Genomic DNA, 11,676 nt, shown 5'->3' on the forward strand with positions numbered 1-11,676 from the left:
TTGGGTTTATCTCTCAAGGGGATCCAAAGTTAACGACGAGCCAAAGCAGGTTTGTAGTTGATTCCTCCTTGTGTACCAATGAGAGGCACATTCGAGAACTCACCATAACTATCAATAATGTCCACACTACTTAATGCAGAATCACACCGAACAATATCATCATTAGTGAGAGACATAAGTCTCTGAGACCACCGTAGACATTGCTTGTTCTCCAAAAAAGAAGGCGTCTGAGGCACGTGTGAAATAAACCACTTGTACAGAAGAGGAAAACAACATACAATAGTCCCACCACCTTTAGAATTCCTCAAATTCAAAGATAAATACATGTCACTCAACAGAGTAGGAACATGATTCCCAATCAAGAAGATTCTAATGGCGTTAACATCAACAAAACCGTCAATGTTAGGGAATAAAGCTAAACCATAGATGAGTAATACAAAGATGGCTTCAAAAGTATCCATACTACCGACTTGAGCAAAAACAGTTGCCCTACCAATAAGAAACTCAGAAGTCAACCCAAGAATTCCTCCTTTCTTTACCAAATGAGCATCAATCTCAGATTTCTTCAGATGAAGAGCTTCGGCTATAATATGAGGTCTCAAGATCTCCTCCAATCCACTAAAAGGCCCCTTGTCAGATGCAGGTATACCCAAGAGATGAACATACTCTTCCAACATAGGCACAAGCTGATAATATGGAAAAGTAAAGCACCGATAAAGAGGGTTATAGAATTGAACCAAAACACTCAGAAGTCCTTCAACCACATCAGCAGATAATACCAACAAGAGCTTCCCACGACGTTACTTAAAGTCCAAGGGATCTAATACAAAAGATGACAACTTCCTTAGCTCTTTCAAATCAGGACATCTGAAACTATACTTCTTAGTGTTCCTTCGTCCATAATCCATGGTCTGAAAATATTTGCAAATAAGACCTTAGTTCCTTGAAATTTACTTTTCTGTCATGAATGTTATGATGTGCATGAATGCATGAATGCAACAATCACACACAAGGCAAACACAAACAAAGGTCAAGGGATGGATCAAGTTATCATCAAGATCAATCATCCATTTTGGTGGATTATGGTTTTCACCTTATCAGCACCCAAGTTCCATTGATATTGATGAGACTTGATCAGATCAACTGAGAATCAAAGGGTTTATTGTGAGTCACGAGCATGGGGTCAGGTTAAGAACCATCCCAAAGGAGTGTACTAAGGATAGAACCTGTAGATCATGTTCTAAGAAGTTCCTAGAGTCTTAATCCCATCTATCAGATACTATAGGTTAGGATGAATGACTCATCAACCCATAATATTCTCAAGACAAACTCGTCTGAGTGTAGTATCGCGTAACAACTGTGATTAAAGGAGTTCTGAGTGTTTTGGTTCTGTTCTCCACACTACGTCCTAAATGTTCTATGATCCTCAGCTTCTCAGACCCCAAATCGGAGAAAGTAATGCCCATCCACAAATAACTTGTGTGACATCAGTAACTCTAAATAGGTCTCCACTGAGTAGATGGGTCTCAAGCTAACTTGTTAATGACTACACCACACAAGTTGAACATGACTATACCATCCTCCTATCTTAATTTCACTCAAGTTCGGGTTAGAACTTATCTCACCACATAGAGATCACCAAGCACAACAGGACATATTATATCATACAAACAATATATACAAACATCAAATATACAAACATATACACATAAAAAGTAGGCTAAACCCACTAAGGACTACTCCCCAGCAGAGTCGCCACTTAATTTCTGTAGCGGTAAATTCATGACCATCAAGCTATGGATAAACTTGACGTCAATAAAAACCAGAGTCGCCACCGTGCTTTTATTTTTTCCAAAGGAAAACGGAAAAGTACGAACAAAACCCAAAGATAAAAAGTTTTCAAATCAAAACTAATAAAATGCCAGAGATTATAGGTAAGGGAGTTGGTTACACAGAGGGAAGGTGTTAGCACCCAAAGTGTCCAAGGGAGCCCTTTTTATGTGTGCATGTGTTTTGGTATAAAAGATGTTTGAGAAAAAAAATAGAGTGTGTGGGTGAGAAAAGAATTCATTGATTATATTTTTGTGTTTGACAAGACCTTCGGTCTCGTGCCTACGTACCAACATAAAAATGAGGGATCAAAACCTTGTAGTTCATGGTAAAAATTTCAAATAAGTTGATGAATTGTTTTTAACAAAAATTTAACAAGAAAAGGCACAAAAGGACAAAAATTTGAATGGAGTTGTTAGTTCTTTTTGTCTTTTGAAATTTAAGTCAATATGGTTAAGTTTATTTACAAGTTTGGTTTAAGAAAGAGCTTGGAAATTCAATGGCATAAGGCCAAAGTTTCTAATCATTAAAACACGTCTAAATTTGAAATCACAAGAAAAGAAATGTATTTGAAAAGAGGGAGAGATTTTGAAATTTAAGAAGTGGGAGGAGATGAAGAGGCTATCCTAAGCACAAATTTAAAAGTTAAGAGTTGAAAAGATCTGACCAATGGGATGCAATCCAACAGACAAGAATATCATATAGAAACCCATTTTCCTTTGGACTTTAATAAAGCAATGATCAATAAGTAATTAGAAATATCCATACATCATGAAGATCAAGGCATCAAATAAAGATGCCCACATCCAAGCAAGCATTCCAATAGCTAGCAGTCTTCATTGTCTTCCAATGTACCAGATGAAATATTCCTTGATCAACTTAGAACAAAACATCAGACATAGGCAATAACGAAATAAGTAATTAAGCACCAAGATAAAGTAGCATATGAATCAAAGAAATCCTCAAGGTCTTGCATCAGATGAAGGAAAAATTAGAGATAGTTCAGTCTCAAAATGTTGGCATGGGCCAAGTCCTTTAGCATAGGGAATGTTGCCTAATCCTAAGTCCAAGAGCTCAGATCAAGTTCAACAATCCACCAAATTGTTTTTAGGGTTTTTGTTGTTATTAGGTGTTTTAGGGTCCTAAGACCACAAACAAAATCAAAGCACACAAAGAAATATATACAATCACAAGATATGGCTCAAATGAGCAAAAATGAAAAGGACTGAGACATAAACAAGTTACATGAAATGTAAATGGAAATGAATGATAAATGACTGAAAGTTAAATTGCATAAAGTAAATGACTTGAAAGTAAAAGCATAATGAATAAGTGTTAGCCAAATATAAGTCAAAAGTTAGTGGTGTTAGAGGTGATTTTTAATTGATTAAGTCATTCTTTGGAGAATACTCAACCATTCAGTCACAAGTATGAATCCTTAAACCAAGACATCTTCCAGGAGAAGGGATCCAACTTGGATAATTCAACAAGTATGCCATTAGCTCTCATGAAAGGAAAAAAGGTCAAGTCTCCATACAATGCCATGAAGAATGGGAGACTTACAATCTCAGTTAATAGAATGCTATGCCTTGAGGGTCAAATTTAGCTCTATGTTAAGCAATCGTAATTGGACTTATGTAGAAGTCACAACTATCTAAGGTTGAACAATAAAAATATAGGTGTTAATGCATTTTAGAGGTTTGGTACAAAGAACCAAACTCCTAAAACGTACCACACACTAAAAGAAAATGGGAAGGACCTATCTCAATCATACTTGTATTGATTCATCTGACACAAGGTCATTGATGCATCAATTAGCCTTTAGACATTAGAGATTTCATTGGTCAAATGAGGGAATGAGGAAGAATAGGGATGAAGGTGAAGAGGGATGGGAAGATAGAAACACAAATTGATCATGAGAGGAATTTCATCAAATCAAAATCATCCATTCATTTTGGGAGATGAAATGTACATTTCATCAATCCCCTAAATTCAATGGTTTTAATCCAACAAAAGTCAAATCAACCTTGACTAAGGCCCAAACGGAAAGTCAAACATCTCAAGACCATAAAAATGGCTCAACAACACTTTTACACATTTAATCAATTAAAAATAAATTTAAAAATGGATTAAAATGCATGTAAATTTGTTCAAAATCTAAAATTCCTTCAAAACACCAAATAAATGGCCAAGGGATTTATCCTAGGGCTCCGATCATCTTCTCCGGTGAGCCTCATCCGGACTGGATGACCACCAACTATCACCAAAAGGAAAAACAAGGACATGATTTTAAAGAAAAAATGCTCAGGAGCTCAAATCTGGGCTCAATTCTCTCCAATTCCAAGTATATTGAAAGATACAGGGATTTGAAATTTGAGGATCATGATCTAAGTTGCTTCGATTTAACCTCAAAGCAACTCAATCTTGTTGCCTATATTGGTAGGACTTCAGCAAACCAACAATCAATCAAAATGGATGAAAAATGAGGGAGAATCGAAGAAGAAAAGTTTCTGAAATCTCACCTTTGAGGAGCTTCAAATAAGCTTGATCTTGCTTCCAATTTGGCTTGGCTTGACTCTAGAAGCTTGCAGAAGATGATATTGATGATTAAAAAGCTTAGGATCTTGGAGTTTCAATTCCAAAACAGAATGAGAATTGAAACTCGATTTCTCAAGAAATATTCAAGATTATCCTTTCAATGGGGTTTGCAAGAGAATGGGGATGGAGCTTGGGCAAAAGGATCTCAATTCTGATCACCAAGGGCATGATTTTATAACCATGTTCATTGCTTTTCACACACTTCAAAAATTGGCCAAAATTGAAAAGGTGAGATGCATGCTTGCATGGGTGTGTGATAGGCCTATGAGATGATGTAATTAGGTCCAAAAATGATCATGAGTGATGCGGAAAGTATAACATGAAGCCATGCATTTGTAATTGATAAGTGATCATGAGATTCATCCAAATGGAACCATGAAGAGTAACCATGTGTAAGTCATTCAAACCTTGTCCAAATGAAATGATTTTGGACTTTTTGGAAATGTGAGATCAAGGGGAACAACTTTCATGTTGAATACTTTTCCATTTGAAGCTTGTATCATGATGAATTTTAAGGTGGAATTTTGAGAAATCAAACATAATTGAAAATTTTCTAAGGACCAAGTCAAATATCCACTTCTTCCACTTTGAATAACTTTTGCTATGAGCTTCAAATGGAAAGAGTTCCTTCATCAAAGTTGTATATATTTAAATCCTATTAAATTTGGTCACAAATTTGATCTCCTTTGGGTTGGGCATGAGGGAGTTATGTATTTTAGAAGTTGAGGAAAATTTCTTGTTCATTTGTAATGGTCCAAAATGACCTATAATGTTTCCTCTTGGCACATGCCTTTGAAATTTGAATTTGAATTTTATCAAAGAATAAAAGTTGGATATGACATATTGAAATTGATAATTAAACTTTGATGGCCTTCATCTCATAAAAATTGAGCAAGTTATGGTCCTTGGAAGTTGACCTCCTAACTAGGGCACAAACAAAATGACCTATAATCTTTCACCATATAAAATAACTTTACAAGAAAAACTAGATCTTGACCTAAACATGAAAGTTGTTTGGAATATCATAAGGAATAACTTTGATCTTGGAAGCATTTTAATATGACAAAAATTGTAGGAGATAGGGTCTAGGGAACCCCAGTTTTGACCAATTGACTTTCTCTGGTCAACCTCCTTAAACCAACTTGCAAACTTGAAGTCCTCTTGATCTTTGGAACTCATGGAGGATCATATATGCATAAGATGGTGTACAATGAAGTATACCTTGAAATATTTTATCAAATGTTGAAGAAAATTGATGAGGAAGTCATATACGATACCCAGATGAGTTAGGGTTTCCAATGCAAACTAGCTTCAAACTCTTGATGATTTCTTGATCCAAATGATAAGTGAAGATTACGGGGACCCATATGTGATTTCTAGAACCAATTTGAACCATCCCTTGATTTATTTCCTTGTACTGAGGGTCTTAAACCCTAGATATGAGCTTGATGAGGCATTGGTGACTGCACACACTACCTACAAAAGAAATAAAGCTATACATAAATATATTTTTGGTATTTTGGTTAGTAAACAAAGAAAAAGAAATTATGATACAATCAAATGTGCTTGGTGATCTCTCAAAATGAAAAACCAATGAATAAGGGGTGAGGAGGATGCCAAGGTGTGATCTCAAAGCCAATGCATATGATGAGATAACATGAGGGATCTTAGGGTCAAAATTGAGGTCTTACAATACTTTGAATTGATGCATAAGTTCACCCTAGGTATCATGAAGTATGGATTGAAGTAATGGACCATCCTCATAGCCTTTGTGCTTGATCATCTCCCCCTTTTCTTTTCTTGTGCAACATGACTTTAGGAGAATGACTTACATATCATTTCTCTAGCATATATTAACATAAACATTATTATTGACCGGCCTCAGATAGTTATGACTTCTACATAAGTCCAATTACGATTACTTAACATAGTGTTAAACTTTTCCCAAAGGCAATGACATATTTATAAGTGAGATTGTAAGTCTCCTATTCCTCATGGTATTATATGAAAATGTTGCTCCTTTTCCATATGTGAGAGATCGTGGCATACTTGTTGATTTTATCCAAGTTGGAGTCCTTCTCATAAATGATGTATAGGTTCATATTTTCATGCTTGTGAGTGGATAGTTGAGTATTCTCCAAAAAATGACCAAAACATCTTTTCATCTTCACTAGCATTCTTTACTAACTCTTCACTTGTATTAACTTCTATTTTAATGTCATTTACTTTATGCCTTTATTTTATGTCATTTAATTTATACTTTGTGTTTAGAATTTCATATCACATTGTTTGTGATTATGTTATTTTGTTCTTTGTCCATTTAGACATTTCTTTTATATCATTGTAAACAAGACACTAATAAAAAAAGAAACTTATTTCTCCTAACTCATGGGCTTATGGTTACTATCATTGGCATCATTGTGGAGATATGGACTTAGAATTATGATATAGACCTTTGCTTTAGGACTTGCGATCTGGGACCTTGGAATTCATCGGATACCCATGACTTTGGACTTCTCTATGAAGACTTGGCTTGGTTACTTTGGTTTCATTGATACATGGGTTATTATTTGTTTTGCTTATTTTGGCTTGCTTGAGGCTTAATCCAAAGGAGGGACTTCTTGCTTGACTTATGTCATAAAGCTTCCTATCTCTTGGTTAGATATTTCCTCCCTATCTTTTAATTTATGCTTTAGGATATTCTCTTCTTCTCCTCCCTTTCTTAAATTTTCAAATATTTTCCCTCTTTTCAAAACCTTCATGCTTTTTAACTTGAACATCTTTCTCAATAAACCTTGACTTTTATCAAGTGATTTTCAAAACCTTTTTCTTAATGAATGCTAATTCATCTTAAGCATATTTATACTAATTTAAAAAAAAACTAAAGAATGCATAACCCATTCAAACCATTTTGTGCCCTTGTGCACTTTTCCTTTTAAAACTTTTCTCAAGGTATTAGACATAAGTCATTTACATAGTTGAGTTATAATTCTCCTATCTCCATAATATAGATGATGATTCTTTTCCATCTGTGGGAGTGTAGCGGTAAATTCATGATCATCAAGCTATGGATAAGCTAGACATCAAATAACAAGAGTCGCCACCACGCTTTTATTGTTTCCAAGGGAAAAGGGAAAAAGTACGAACAAAACCCAAAAGTAAGAAGTTTTCAAATCAAAACTAATAAAATGTCAGAGATTATAGGTAAGGGGTTGGTTACACAGAGGGAAGGTGTTAGCACCCAAAGTGTCCTAGGTACTCCTAGGGAGCCCTTTTTATGTGCATATGTATTTGGTACAAAAATGATGTTTACAAACAAATAGAATTGGGGGATGAGAAAAGAATTCATTAATTATATTTTTGTGTTTTACAAGACCTTCGAACTTGTGCCTACGTACCAACATAAAAATGAGGGATCAAAACCTCGTAGTTCGTGATACAAATTTCAAAGTGGATGCATTGCTTTTAACAAAAAAAATTAAGTTTAAAGGCACAAAGGCCTAAAAATGGTTTGAATGAGTTAGTTCTTTTTGGCTTTTTGAAAGTTTAAGTCAAGTATATTTAAGTTTATTTACAAGTTTGATTTAAGAAAAGAAGTTTGAAAATACAATGGCATAAGGCCAAAGTTTCTATCTTTTTGCAAAGTGATCAAAGTTAGAACAAAATAAGTTCAATCAAAGAAGATTTTGAAAAGGGAGGGAGATATTTTGAAATTAAAGAAATGGGGAGAAGATGAAGAGACTAATCCTATGCACAAAATTAAAAGTTAAGAGTTGAAAAGATCTCACCAAATGGGTAGCAATCCAATAGACAAGAATGTCAATAGAAACCCAGAATTCCCTTGAAATTTTAAAATCAAGCAACACACAAATGCACAATTCTATTATCTTGAAGAGCAAAGGCATCAAATAAAGATAGCCGCTGTAACACCCCAATTAAACTAAGCTAATTATTTAATTTAAATTAATATTTTATTTATTAATTTAATTGAATAATTGGAAGTTTGGATTATTATTATTTTATTATTATTTTGGAATAATAATTATTGGGATAATTATTTATTGGAATAATATATAAGTTGGAATTTAGAAAAACCCCATTTTTTTGGTAAAAAGGTTAATTTCACGTGAAAAGGGAAAAGAGGCAGAAAGGGCAAAAAGCCAGAGAACGAAGGTTGAAGGAAGGAGAAGCTTGGAGCTCGGAAGCTGCCGGATTAACTCAGGTAAGGGGGGTTTATCATCGATTAACGGGTATTATGGGATGATATGTACTGGGTAGTAATAGACCATTGTTTTACCTCTGATTGGATGATATATGTTGAATTTGTGAACTTTTGAGATGAACGAAAATTTGGATTATAATTGACGAAATTCGTAGGAATTAGAGGTAGAAAGGTTAGAAATTTGTGAAATCGAAAGTGTATGATTCGTGTTAGATGATATGAATGAATTGTGTGTGAAATTTGGACTGTAGAAGGTTGAATTGGGTAGATCTCGTAGCAGAGAAAGCCATTGCAGATCTGAGAATTCTGATCTCTGGTCATACGCGTATGGCACTAGGCAATACGCGTATGAGATGTTGGTACGCGTATGGGGGAAAGCCTTACGCGTATGGGAGAAAAAGATGACATTTTGAACGTAAATTGGTCTCTGGTGGCACGCGTAAGGGGAGATTGTTACGCGTAGCATACGCGTATGGGATAGGTGATACGCGTATGAGTTGGGCGAGGAAATGCGCAATACGCGTATGAGAGTGGGCAATACGCGTATGGAGTTGGCCAGGTTCGGGCAATACGCGTATGGCATGGACAGTACGCGTATGGGCAGAGTTGGGATTTTCCTGAACTGTTGTTGTGCAGTTTTTGGTTGTTTAGGCTGAGTGATGCACTTAGCTGAGATATGATGTTGTAGGGATCATTTCCCGTTGTTTTGAGTGGTATAGGTATTAGTAGAGCGGGCTAATACTGTGGTTGATTAGGTGGCATGATATGATGTGCTTTTGTGATTAATTATGTTGATAATGTGTGATGGTATACATGATGATGTGAATGTATACGTTTGTGAATAGACTGTATTATGGCTTAGAGTGTGAGCATGTGTCTATTCTTGATTATTGTTGATGTTGCATTGCTAGGTGATTAGCATGCATGTTGTGGCCCATTTGGGGTGGTAGCTAATTCCCATGGTGAGGAATTAGTGAGTATATCATTTGATTGTTGTTGTTGATGTTTGCATGCTAGGTGATTAGCGTGCATTTCATGGCCCATTTGGGGTGGTAGCTAATTCCCATGGTGGGGAATTAGTAAGTGAGTCACTATGTCTCAAATGAGTGGGACTAGTGAGCTTGGTAGCCGTGCCTGGATTTGGACGGTGAGGTTGAACTATATGTTCACAAATAGTCGGTACCGCATGCATAGAGTCTCATGGCATAATGAATGTATGGCATATGATATGAATGGATGTATTCCAGTATCATATGTGTGTTGTGTGTTGTATTGTTAATGATTGAATATGATGGAGATTGTACTGTTGAGTATGATGTTTGAATGGACATTACTGTTGCTGAATGCGTAGTCTAATTAGGGTGAATTAATGTGTTAATTACTTGGCATTACATGTTGTTCTATAATGCTTATTATATTGATTGAAGAACTCACCCTTACGCCTATTTTTCAGGTAACGAGAAATGAGTTGAGTAGAAGCTTATGCTTGGAGTCTAGAGTAGTTCTTATGGGTCATGCTCTGATAGATGTAACATCGGGAGGGGATGTATTAATTGATTTGATATTGGTTGTTGATGATTTACATGTATTGTGTTACATGTTTTACATTGAGTTGAATTTTATTCCGCTGCGAATTATGCAGAGAACCTTATTTTGATTAAATAAATGAGCATGACAGGATATTTGATGAATGTAGTGAAATGATTGTGTGACACCCTTCGGGGCATAATTACTCTGATGAATATATGTGTATTTTAATTATAATAATTTGGGGTATTTAGATGGGTGTTACATTAGTGGTATCAGAGCATAGTCGGTCGAGTCGAGTCGTAATTATTCTGTTCCCCTGTACGGGATAGGTGTTGTGTAACCCTATCAGTACTTATTGTTTAGCTTGTTGGGTTTTCAGAATAGAGATGGCTGGAAGAGGTAGAGATGATGCTGCAATTGCTGAGGCTCTGGGTATGCTAGCTGGAGTACTTGGAGGAAATCCGAATGTTGTGGGAATGGGAGCTGCTCGTCAACTGAGTGAGTTCCAGAAGAACAATCCTCCAATGTTCAAAGGAGCATACGATCCAGATGGTGCTCAGAAGTGGTTGAAGGAGATTGAGAGGATCTTCAGAGTAACTGAGTGTGCTGATAACCAGAAGGTCAGGTTCGGTACACATATGCTGTCAGAAGAAGCTGATGATTGGTGGGTTGCTACCCGCACTGAGTTGGAAGCTGCTGGAGATGCTGAGATTACTTGGGCTGTGTTCAGAGAGAGATTTCTGAGGAAGTATTTTCCCGAGGATGTCAGAGGAAAGAAGGAGATAGAGTTCTTGGAATTGAAGCAGGGTAACAGGTCTGTTACGGAGTATGCTGCCAAGTTCACAGAACTGTCGAAGTATTACACTCCCTATGCTGAGGCTGCTGGAGAATTTTCCAAATGCGTGAAGTTCGAGAACGGGTTGCGCCCCGAGATCAAGCAGGCGATTGGATATCAGAGGATTAGAGTGTTTTCTGATTTGGTTGACTGTTGCAGAATTTTTGAACAGGATTCCAAGGCTAGAGCAGAGAGCTATCAGCAGAGGGTTGATAGGAAGGGTAAGAATCAGATCGATCGTGGGAAACCGTATGCAGCTGGCAAAGGTTTCCAGAGACAGAGTGGGATGAAGAGGCCTAGTGGGGGAGACTCTAGTGCTCCTGTTAAGTGTTACAGATGTGGTCAGGCTGGACATCGTATCCATGAGTGTACCAGTAATGAGAAGAAGTGTTACAAATGTGGAAAAGGTGGTCATTTGGCTGCAGATTGCCGGTTGAAGACTGTGACTTGTTTTAACTGTGGAGAGTTGGGTCATATCAGTCCACAGTGTCCTAAGCCGAAGAAAGAGAATCAGTCAGGAGGCAAGGTTTTTGCTTTATCAGGTTCCGAGACTTCTGCAGATGATCGTTTGATCCGAGGTACGTGTTATATTAATGGCTTTCCTCTTGTAGCTATTATTGACACAGGTGCGACTCATTCCTTTATATCTTTGGATTGCGCT

The sequence above is a fragment of the Lathyrus oleraceus genome, chromosome 7 (genome assembly GCF_024323335.1).
Source record: "Lathyrus oleraceus cultivar Zhongwan6 chromosome 7, CAAS_Psat_ZW6_1.0, whole genome shotgun sequence".
Classification (NCBI taxonomy): Eukaryota; Viridiplantae; Streptophyta; class Magnoliopsida; order Fabales; family Fabaceae; genus Lathyrus; species Lathyrus oleraceus.